This window comes from Desmodus rotundus, chromosome 2, assembly GCF_022682495.2.
Source record: "Desmodus rotundus isolate HL8 chromosome 2, HLdesRot8A.1, whole genome shotgun sequence".
Taxonomy (NCBI): domain Eukaryota; kingdom Metazoa; phylum Chordata; class Mammalia; order Chiroptera; family Phyllostomidae; genus Desmodus; species Desmodus rotundus.
Window position 1 is genome coordinate 192,374,614 of NC_071388.1, and position 12,448 is coordinate 192,387,061.

The 12,448-nt window shown below is 41.3% G+C and overlaps 1 long non-coding RNA gene across 1 annotated transcript in view; it reads right to left on the reverse strand.

Moving 5' to 3' along the window:
- Positions 1 to 10,529, reverse strand: part of LOC123480162 (uncharacterized) — a 76,184-nt gene extending 65,655 nt beyond the window's left edge. Inside the window, exon 1 of the long non-coding RNA XR_006656060.2 lies at positions 10,421 to 10,529. This is a non-coding gene — a long non-coding RNA (uncharacterized lncRNA). The remainder of the gene's footprint in view (positions 1 to 10,420) is intronic.
- Positions 10,530 to 12,448: the final 1,919 nt, after the last annotated feature.

The window sequence follows — 12,448 nt, forward strand, 5'->3', positions numbered from 1 at the left end:
AATATGTACAGCTCACAGGCCCTACAAAAACATGTGACAGGCTGGACTTGGCCCATGGTTGATCCCTTGTGTGGAGAGGTGCTACGACAGTTAGCTAAGGGAAGCAGCCAACCTTAGTGACACTGCAAGGTAGAAGTCACAGGAATAAATACACTGATCTCACTCACTTCTCCCCACCCTGAACTCCTGCCAGGGTCCCCGTTAAAAAATTCCAACTAGAAGCCAAAGAGTAAGTGGGCTCATTCATGTGGTCCACGCAGGTAGTCCTCCCAGGGGGAAAAGCTGGTGGAGAGGGGTAGAGAGTGCATGTGGAGGGGCAAACAAGACATCTGGCACAGCAACTTTCCAATTTGTTGGTTTATTATTCTGTTTCATTCCTCTTCCAGTTAGCATAAACGGATAGAAGAAAACTCAGAGAACAAAAGGCTGTTGTAATTTCCTCTTCAGGATCAACAAAGAAGACAGACAGAATAAGACTGTGTTTTACACTGAATCCGGGCAGGAGAGCTTTAAAGAATAAACAGGATAATATCAGCTCTAAAGAGAAGCAAGTGGAGATCAGGTTGATCACCTCGAGGAAAGAAGAAAAAGGAGAGACAGGGGCCCTGGATTGGGCTGCCTGATGGCTCTACTATGGAACAGAGGGGGACAACCACAGTGGCTTCTGGACAGACGGCTTTCTCAGGAAGCCTTGATAGCCCAGCAGCTATCTGCCCCTCCTCTGAACATCCACAAAATTTTAGGTTTCTTTTATAGCAGATTTGACCATCATTATTTAAGTACATATCTTATTTGACTATATTTTTTAGGAGTCTTATTTGCAAGTTATAGAACCCAACTCAAATTGTCTTAAGGGAACTTGTAGAAAGGATTCTGAGTTACTGTCTAAAGAAGAGCTGACTAAACCATCAGAATGGTAAAGAGCAGATGGCTCTCGAATTCCATAAAACCGGGAATATGTGCACCATCCAATCCTTTGCACTTCATCTTTGGTTCTCTCTGAGCGTTGACTTCATTCCCTCAGCACACAGCAGCTTTCTCCGTGAGATGTAAAACCTAGATCCCAAGTTTGACATCATATAGCTTCATCAACTAAAGCCAAAATTCCCAAAGACAGAAATCATTGGGCTCATATGGATCACATAACCATTCCTGGACCAATCAATTCTCTCACTGGGTGGTAGCCAGGGCTTGTTTGAACACTTCTTCTTTGGATATTGCAAACAAAAGGGAAGAAAACAGGGCCATCTGTCTCATGGTATCTGCTACTTGTCTTTCTGCACATGAGAGCTTTGAGAACAGGACTTTCCATATTTTATTTCCCACAGGACCTTGCAGAGTGTCTTGCATGTGGCATGGCATCAGTATCTTTGGAATTAAAGAATAAATTTTGCCAGAGGCATTTTCTTTGGGTCACATGAAACTTAAATGTTCTGAATAATATTACTTCAGAATTTCTATATTAGTTAAGATTATCTCATAGCCCTTCTCCTTTTTAAAATATTTAAGATCTTGTTTTATTAATGCATTTAATTATAGTCATTGAAGCACAGTTTTTAAAATAAAGCAGTGATTCCAGATTCTAAATCTAATCAAGATATACAAGGGGAAGAGCTGTTACTTCAGATTGCCTGCCATTTTTATTGTCAATTATTTTATCTCTGGATGGATGACTAACAGTATGTTTGATTGAGTTTATACCTTTCAAAATCACTTCATTTAGAATGACAAACAGAAATAAAACTAAGGTAATACTGAAAAATCCCAGAGGATTTTAAATCCAAAATATTCCCTCTCTAATCACAGGCTCCTTATTGCTTGCTCCTTTGTATTCTCATTGACTAAAATGACTCTTTGGCCTCATTACTACCTTCAGAACCCCAATTCTGATTCTTCCTCTCAGATTATTGACCCCCTTTTGGCTTCCACTGCTTCCCATCAGGTGGAAGCCAGAGTCTGTCTTTCCCAAGGGGACATCTTACACTCAGGACTTCCTCTATCTCTCATCTTCCCATCTGTGGGAGAGAAAAAAAATTCTTTCTCCTCTTGGTTCTTTTGGATGACCTAAAAATTAAATTGACATGAGACAGATCAATAGGAGAAAATAACTAAGTTTGTTATGTATGTACATATGTGGGTTCCCAAAAGAATTCTGGGCCCGTGCGGCAATCCAGCAGTTAAAGCTCATATGCCATGTTGAACTGAAGAGAAAGGGGCATGGTGGTTTGGGACTTCAAAGCGGGAAAAGACAGTTCACGTGGAGATGGTAAAGCAAATGTTTGCTGGTCCATCTTTAACAATGGCACAGAGGGGACTTTGGTCAAAAGGGTCTTGCTAGGTTCCTCTCTGTCTGTCACACTCTCATTTATATTAAACTATACTTATCTATGATAATCACTCCCTTCCTGGAGGAGGTCCCCTGTCTTTAGGCAGTTAGTAGGGAGGTCAAATGTTCTTCTTGAGTTTTTTGTTCTTTAAAAACAACCAGCTTAACAAAATCAATATCCCAAAGAGTCATATTTGGACGAGGCAAACTCTGCTCCCCTCACATCTGTGACAATTTCCCCAACTCCTGTCTTACCCTGTCTTATTCTAAGCAGCCAAGCATTGTCAGAGAAAAGTATAAAATTTTATGTACAAACCGAATAGTTTGAATTTATCCTTGTTTTATTCTATTGAGGTCTTTATTTTTCTTATTGAAATTTTCACATACTCCAGTTTTAAATCTTTCTGCTCCCCGCCTCATCAAATAATCTAAGTAGACTTAAGTTGAGTGGTATTAACTCCCTCTTTTCTCTTATTTAAACTTCAAAACCAAACTTTCTCAGAGAATGATGTGCCTTTTAATTTACCAAAGCCTTATCGTTCTATCTGTAATTCCATCCCTTTCTTCTGTTCCAAGACCTCATGTATTAGTTTACTAGGGCTGCATAACAAATGCCATGGACTGAACAGTTTAAACAATAGAAATTTATTTTCTCACAGTTCTGGAGGCTGGAAGTCCAAGGCCTCACCAGATGGCCACCCTCTTGCCGTGTCCTCATGTGGCTCTGTGACCATAGTCCTTCTCCCCAAGCCCCTCTGTGCTATATGTGCCCCCAGCATTTCTCTGTGTGTCCTAATCTCCTCATATAAAGACTTCAGTTTAATGGGATTAGGACCCACCCTAAAAAAACAAGCAAACAAACCAACAACAACAAAAAAAACCCTTTTAATTTAATCACCTCTTTAAAGGGCCTATTTCCAAAATGCAGTCACATTCTAAAGTATTGGGTGTTAGAGCTCTAAGGTTTGAATTTTGGGAAAACACAGTTCAGTTCATAACACCCTGAAATTTCATTTATGATCATGCTTCTTTAAGGTAAAAGTATAACCATGTGATAACATAGGCACACACACACCCATACACCTCTCCGATCCCTCTTTTTTTTTTTTTTTTTTTTTTACCAGTTTCTTTTGGGTTTACTAATAGATTTATCCAAAAGGTAAACTCTCTCTTCCTTTGTTTATGTATTTCCCCCAGTCTAGAATTCCCTCTTCTCTCCAGTAATTTAAGTTTAACCCTTATTTCAAATACTAAGGGAATTTTATCCCCTAACCCATCTTTTTCCAACTCCCTTAAACACCAGCAATGATTCCCTCCTCCAAATTACTATAATCTTTACCTCTATTCCTACCTGCCTTAAAGGTCTATATTGTACATACATGTCCTGTCAACCTAAGTCCATTTGAAACCCTATAACGGGCTCATAATTTACCACACATTAGGGAGAAAATACAAAATTACTACTCAGGGGGATTAGCACCTTTAAAAAGAAATGTCAGGTCTTTTTCCAGGTTTCTGTTATTTGTGGAATAGAAATTTTTAGTATATTCATGGGTTCTGGACATTCACAGGTGAGCCAAAAACCAAGTTTTGTTCATTTTTCAACAAATGCTTATTTAATGCCTCCAATGTGATATTGGGAATCAAAAGGGGAAAAACCAAAATTGTTCTTCATCATTGAGCAATAAGAATTTGAAATCAAAAAAGGCAACCTGGGAGAGAAGAGTGAGGAAAAGAGAAAAAGCCACGCTGGGCAGGAAAGGCTAGGGTGCTGCATAATCTGGCGACGTTAGCGACAAAATTTCTGGTGGTAGACTGGCCGGAAGAAGCTCTCTAAGAGGACCAACATTGCATTTTACATTGCTTGCTTCTTGAGAGGTAAATGCCTCCCTCTCTGCAAACTTTAGTTAAGACTACCATACTTGTGGGTTCAGTGTATGTATAAATCAAGAAAGGGGGCTGAATTTCATGTCTACATTGAGTCAGTAAGCAAGAGGAACAACCCAATCAGCATGATGGAAATATTCCTAAACAGAACATGCGCAGCAGAAGCAGCATATCAGAATCACAGGTAAGCACAAAAGCATAAGACACCTAAAAATTCACAAAAATTCTGCTATGGGATTGGACATTTTTAAGGTTTTAGTATAAAACATGTAGGTTGTGCAAAAAATGTACAAATATGAATACAATGAATATCTACGTATACTCCAGCCAGCCTAAGAAACACATCATCAATATGTTTGAAGCCCCCGTGTCTTTCCAATAATATCTTCCACCCCACTCCACTCAAATATAACCTCCGCCTTCAGTGTGGTGTTTATCATCCTCAAAGGCAGAGAGCAAAATGGGTTCGGCTCAGTCTTGTCTACATCTAAAGGAGAAAGGCAATTCTGACATGTAGGTTATAATATACAATTCTTTTGGGCATCCCCAGTGCCCAGCAGACTAGTAAACAATAGGTGCAAATCAGATACTCAATAAACACACACATATACATGAAAAACTTATCCAGAAAACACAGTTTACTTATAAATATAATGCACATATATATCTTAAATATCTGTTCCCCAGTGATTTCAGGTTTGTCCAACTCTATATCATTTCAACAAATACATGTAAGTGATAAATCAATACGTGCATAAAAACAGTCTTCTTGGGGCTTAAAAAAACTTAAATATGTAATATACCCTATGATTTCCCTGAAAGCCACTAAACCAATTTTCTTTTTGGCACTAGGTACCCAATTACAGCACTGAATATTAAAAGTTCAAATTGCTTTGGGTTTCCTGCTCAGTTGCAATTAATTCTAAAATTCATGTTTACAAGAACATGTTTTTCTCAAATCTCTTGGATATCAATGGTTAAGCAGCATTATCCAATGTTTGAAGTCATCAAAGACATTATTTTTCTGTATGAATGCTTTTATTAGCAGATATCTTATTTAGAATATTTGGCTAAAGGATGGGAAAAACAAAATTTATTTATTTTCAAGATTGTCCAGTGTGTTTGGGGAAGAATACTTAATTCTCTTTCAAAAGATGATACCAGCAACCAGTGAAATATATCTTTAAACACTAAAGCAGGAACTAAGCAATGTCCTTATCTAAAACACAATGTTGTTTCTGAAGATGATTTTCAAAGTCAGCTACATGCATCCATAAAGAATCATTGCATCCAAAGGAATCGCAGGAAACAAGCCCAAAGGAAAGGGGAACTTCACCTTGGCTGTCTCTTCTGCAGCATGGTGGTGGGTTTCAGGAATCTTACAAACTCACCCCAGTTAGTAGGCCATTGCACACTTAAGGAAGTGTGAAACTTGCAGGTAATATGCTGGGGATCCTTAGAACCAAAGATGTATCAGGCAGGCATCATATCTCCATAAGACATTCACATAAGACATATCACAGAGCCATTGGAGGAGATAAGGTACCTGTAAGAAGAGAGACACCCCTGGGGGGCTGAAATGATCAGAAGAGGCTTTGGGTTTTGGGTCCCAAGATATTGAAGGATGAACTGGGACTCTAATCTGGGATTTCAGAATACATACTTTTTAGTTGGAGGGAAAAGTCACTATACACAAATGCCTAAAGTTTGTGTCAGGAATAGTATAAACTGGCCTGGCTGGAACGAAGGTTGCTTTTTGTGCTGTAGTGAGAAATAGGTAGGATAGGAAAAGTCAGTTGTCACCAGAGCATGGAGACCTGAAGGGCAACATGAAAGCAAACAATAGGGAAGCCATCTTTTTTTTTCCAGGTTGGGGAGGAACATGATGAAAATAGCATTTTAGGTGTGTACAGAGAAACTATAGTGGAATGAAGGTACATAAGTCATATTTCTCATGTTTCTTTTTCTTAAGTTTCCACTCTTAGATAATGGTGTCGCCTCCCGTGATACCTTGGGACCCCAAAATAAATCATTTCCACTCCCCAACCAGGTCCTCATAACCTGGTTTCAGATACTCTGCACAGTACCTCAACACCTAGCAGAGAGCAGTTTGTTAATAAGTGCCTGTTGAATAAATATGATTGAAAGAATGGGTTACGGTTCTCATACCCTTCTCTTCCTTTCCTTTTCCCTAGGCTCACTCTATTCTGACCCTCCCATTTGGTCTTTGTGCTAGTTTCTCTCCCCTCCAACCCATCCTTTCATGGGACAACTAGAACTATTGTCCTCAAGTACAATAGCAATTATGTCACTACCTTGTGAGAAAATAAAAGCCAAAACCCAGAAAGTGTGTGGGCTCTTACAGGAAACACAAAGTACAAGATTACTTAAGGACAAGGTTTTCTGGGATAAGGCTCCAGCCCATCTTTTTAGCCTTACTTCTTAATTCCTCCCTCTGCTTCTCCTGCTATATCCATCCAGTCTAACTAGTATCTTCCCTAATTGCACTTAGGGCATTGATATTGTCATAAAGTTAAATAACTTTAAACATATAAATTGTTTGCAACAGCCCCTAGTACATAATAAACTCTTAAAAAGTATAAGCGGTTGTTATTGTTATTATTATTAATGATTCTAGGTGCGTGCTTTCTTGGTTTCCTAGGCATTTGCATTCCTGCCAACAATTTGCCATCTCATCTCTTTCTGATAAAATTCAGTTTTTTCAATAAAGCCTGACTCCAATGTTGCTCTCAAAGGCTAAGGAACATTTCCTAAAGGCCTAATCAGAATCTCTCTTCCTCCCACGTATGCATAGCTCTCCACAGCACATGTAACACTGAGAATATTCTACTGAACTGTAGCATGATGCACAGAGACCTCTCCACACACATGAACGTGGGGCAAGATCATGAAGTGTCTGTATGAAGCTGATGCCCCTGGTTTGAATAGCCATGGGGACCCTTCTCAAATACTCTCTCATTCTTGTAACATGAGCAGGAAGGAGTGAGATGAGAATTAGGAAAACAATAATGAAAATATTATTTCATAAGGAATAAAGTTGAAGTCATCTTAAGAGGAAGAAAAGGCTTTTCTTACTTTCAACAAACTTCTACTATCCTCAGAAGAAAACAAATACTCATTGTGGTGAGGTGTACTTTTTCTTATGTAATTCATTAGGAAATTAGATGAATTCTGATTTTTCATTTGGATGAAATAATTGAACTGGCTCCCCCTCTCACTGTCCAAGAGATCTTAGCTCATCCACCGACTCTTTAGAGTCAGCAAAATTGAGGTAGAGCCAAGTAGCTTTTGACTCAACCATGAGGTCCAGAGTTTTATAAAAACAACAGAATTTCTTCTTTGCTGGGGTATAAAGGGAAGGGAAAACAAAACACAAGAGGAAGGCTGAAAAGAGGGAAGAGTCAGATCAGGAAAAGCTCTAACCTCTTTGAGGCTCCTGGAATGTGTGCAAGGGTGTAGGGACCAGGACTAATAAAAATGGCATTGGTCTGGGCAAGATAGGATAAGGTATATAAAAAAGTATATAAAACAAAATGGAGTCACTTGTGTCAACCAAGATGGCTGCCAGTCAGCCATGACACTTTGGTTCAAGAGAGAAACTACCTAAGTGACACGAGACACATTTGGCAAGGAGCCACACCTAACATATCTGCATAAGTGAGAAGAGCCCTGTCTGCAGAGCGGGACCACTCATAGATAGGCTCCTGGGGAAATTCCCCGCTCACCACCAGGGGTGGTGCCAAGACACTTATCAAGAGACCTAGAAGGACAGAATACACCACTTTCAAGGTCTAAGTGAGGCAGGCCACTGCTGAGACAGCTGAGCTCCACATACCAAGATGCTGCTCCACACCATACTGACCTCCCTTGGTGTTGGCCAGCAGAGGCCCTGCCCTGCTGGACTGAGGACTTCATCCACCCTGTTGCCCACCTGGCTCTGGAGATCCTGCCTTGCAAGATGCTGATGGCTCCCTTGCTCACTGTGCTGTCTCCTGGACCCAGGCTGAGACTCTGGGACTCAGGTCTATTATCCCCCAATTCTCTCAAGTGATGTTATTACTGATTGTTTCTGAGTGATTAGTATTGTTATGAGGTTAGTACAGATTTGGATTAAATCTACATTAATAAAAGCTGAGTGAACCTGCATTAATAAAATCCGACTAAATAGCATAGTCGCCTGTGTTGGCTCCCTGTTATTTCTCAGTGCCAGTGTCACCTGTAGGAATGATGGGCATATGGGCAGCTCAGCGCTTTTGGTCCTTAAGGCCTGGATCCCATGATCTGAGTGGGTCCGAAGGCTGACTAACAGGAAAGACTCTATGGCGGACATACACTCACAACAAAGGGAAGGGTTGATCAGATGAAATCACAATCTGTAGCTCTTGTCTCCATTGCTTTGTGGAATCTACTCAACCTTTCAGTAAGACAACTGTCCGAATCAGGAAACACTCTCTGTCTATTCTGAGGAGGGACATAAGAATTGGACAGTATCCAGCCCCTGACCAACCTACAGAATTCCTGCAAGTTTGGGCTGAGGCAGCACCCACTGCCCACCCTGTTGCAAATCTCTAAGTGGATCCACATGCCACACAGAAAGAACCATGAACCAACAGGCCTTCTGGGCTTCATCCTCTGGGGAGCTTCCCTGGAAAGAGCTGGGAGGAAAGGACAACTGCAGCTGACAAATCTTATCCTTTTAATCTTCACATCCCCCACACCTGTGCAGACCATGGGTCTCAGGGTCTTCCACAATGAATGCTCTTTGAGTTGTGCCAATGTTGAGGCGGCCCACAAGCTGAAGAGTAGTGTTGAGGAGGGGTTGGCAATGTGGGTGTTTCTGTTGCACAGACCCTCAGGAAGCATCCATGTACCAGGAGACCACATCATGTCGACCTCATGAATCAGCCTCTGCTGGTTAAAGCACAGCTCAGGCCCCCTATCGTGGCCACTTTGGGTTTCCATTTCTTCTTCTCACTCCAGGAGAAAGAGAAAAGGTCTGGGTGGGCTTCTGGTGGGGTGAATTAGTGTGCATTCCTGTGGAACTATCTCACTTTTTTGACATAGGGGAAAATGGGAACCTCACCAAGCAAAGTAGAAACTCACATCTCCTGAAGCCGTTGTGAAAGAGGTACTACATCCCCTTAGAACCCATTTCCAGGGGACCCCACGTCGTGGCCAAGGGTGTGCTGCTTGAAAATGAAACCAGCACAGGAAGTTCACCAAGGTCCCTCTTTTTTCCATCAGATTTTGCATTCCTTGAAGACAGGACTCATGTCCCTGCCAAAGCCCACTAAGTCTGTGTACCGAATAAATGCTTGACCATTTGGTTGGTGCTGCTAAGATTTTCTAAGTTATTTGTCAATGTAGTCAGGTACTTGTGTGTGTGATAATGACTTCAAAGGCCACAGGAGGGGGAAGGAACACATCAATCACTAATTCTCAGTTGAATGAGTGCAAAACTCCTCAGCTCCAAATTACCTTCCCCTTGATTCCAGCCATGGGACTTAAAAAACAAATACACATTTACTCCTTTCTCTTTTGTTTACTGCAAAATGTTTGCCCTGGAAAATTGAGACTTCCCTAAACCACATTAACAAATAATTTCACTCGATTTCAGTTAATAAACATTTATTTGTCCCCTTATATTTGCAAGGCACATACACGGTTTGGAGAATGACAACACCACTTAGGAATCTAAAAAACTTGAGATACGATGGTGTGTATCCCAGCTCAGCTGCTTACTAGCTGTGGGACTTCAGTCAAGTTACTGAACCTCTCTGAGTCTGTCTCCCCCAATGTACCATGAGAATAATAATAATAATCCCCCACTCACAGGACCACTACAAGGATTAATTAAATACCATCTGCACTTTGCCCAGGCCTTCACCCATGGTCAGGACTTGATGAATAACACTATTATTACTGTTCTTACTGCTCTGGTTTTTGCATTTCGTCTTCTTACCACAATGACTGTTGAAAAAGCTTCCCTGAGATATTAGCAGTGATTAACCACCTGGATCAAATTACTATAGCAGAATAGCTGCTTAGTCATACATTTGGGCTATGAGGGATAGAGACAGAGAATTTTTGACACTGTGTTGTAAACTTGAGAGGGAAAAGCACCAGTGAGAAACCACGGCACCAGACATTAGCAAGGCTCTGAGTGTCGGGACAGAGTAGACTCACCCAGAAAGGTCTAGTGGCCACTGAGGAGAGATCTGTAGACTGCATCCTTCACATGGGTCCAGCAAGTACCGCTCTTGAAATGCATTGTCATCTGCAGGCACTTTGTCCTCCTCCATGAAGACCTGGAGTTTGGGGGAAAAGTGGAAAGAACTGCTTTATAGCATTTTTGCCACTGTCTCCTTCAGTTTTCTCACAGAGAATTCTGCAGAAGTAAAATTTGAGGTCAAAACACATCAACATTTAAGACATTGCTTTTCTTCAAATCCTTGAACAAATATTAACTCATTCATCATCTCATTACCCCTGAGAATTGGGAAAGCAGAGCCCAAATAGAGGTTGGAATGTTCTAATCCTATCTGTAAATTACAGGGCTTGTGAGATTTATTAACTGGAGGGTTTAAGATTTTAAGGAGCTTTTCTAAATGTGATCTCTCAATTGCTATCACAGGATTTGTTCAACATGCATTTGAAAAGAGAAAAAAAAAGGCCCCACTGCCATTAAAATCAAATCAGCCATCTCACAGAGCAAAGGAGAAGGCAAGTAAGAAGCAAGGGAAGACCAGGAGAACGAAAAGCCCCTTCGTATTTCATTTATGTTAAACAATTAGTTTACTACATTTTAAGTGGGAACATGTTGAAATGACACTTGTCAACCACAAACATTTGAAAGTAAAACATTCCAAAGATTTTCACTGTGCATGTTCCAACCGTGGCAGTGTGCAACTCACCCAAAGTCGGTTCAAAAAGCGGCAATGAGAGAGACAGGTCCGATAGGACAGGAACAGAAAGTGGAAACCTAGAGGGTTGGCTAATCCTTGTGACGGCTGCTGGAGTGAAACTGGGCTCAGCACTTTTGGTAAAGGGTGTCCCGTGCAGTTGTGGGAAAGCGAACTCAAATTCCTGTGGGCCCCTCTCTAGGAAGCCCCCACCAGCCCCTCTGCCCCAGGGTGGCACCCCTTACTCTATTTCCCCAGGACCCACGGACCTCACCACTCTTCTGCTTTGCTTCATGATTTCTCCATTGTCCTGGAAGCCTTGACATGGACCAGGCTTCCAGATATTTCCCTTCCTTCTGTTCCTTCCATATCTCTTATTCACCCTCAAACTTTTCCCCTTTTTAGGATTTTACAAACGACTACAGAGAAACAGGCTGGGAATAACAAGCATGGGAAGTTATGTAGTTGACATAAATTTTGAAGTCACATAGTCAATTGTCCCAAGTATGTAGAAAACTTCTTTATTATAGATTATGATAAAAGTCTCCCTCCTCTGCAGAAAAACCAGAGCACTTGCCCCCACTCAGTACCTAAAGGAAAGTTTGAGTCTGGGAGTAATAATAGAAAGGATAATGGGAAATTCAAATGTCCCCAAGACTAATAAGCATAATTTACACACCAAAGGAACTCCAGGTGATGATCCCCAACTCACTGTGTCACTTTAGGCATTGGAAAGGTCATCTTATGCTGCACTTGATGATGATGATGATATGACAGCCTAAACAAGTTCTTTCTATCACACGTGTTCTGTTCTACCTGACTTCATAGGGGATCAGCCATACTCTTGTATTGTTTCCCTAGCTGGGTAGATGAACACGAACTGGGGCTCCATGCTGCCTAATGCAATGAGGGTGTTTCCCAACATCCACTGGATGGCCGGGAAGCAGATTTCTCCACCACCATTTTGACCAGCATCTCCCCACCTTCTCTGAGCAGACGATGCATTATACTCTAGTGAAGTTTTCAATATTCAGGAAATTGTCCCAGAGCCTTCAAGGGATATAGAGATATCCCTTGGGCACTCCATGCCACAAAAAGGAAGCCCTCTGAGAGTGACAACATGGCCTCCTGCAGGATCCTAACTCTCCCCTTTCTCTCTCCACACATTCTTCTTCGCCTTCAGAGCCCTGCCTTATTTAGTATTCCTGATTCTCTCCCCTACTTCTAGGTGTCCAGAGGCTGGTTCTTTTCATACGTATTGCAAAATCTGTAGACTCAGGCTGAAAGGCAGCAGCTTTCGTGTCTGCTCCAT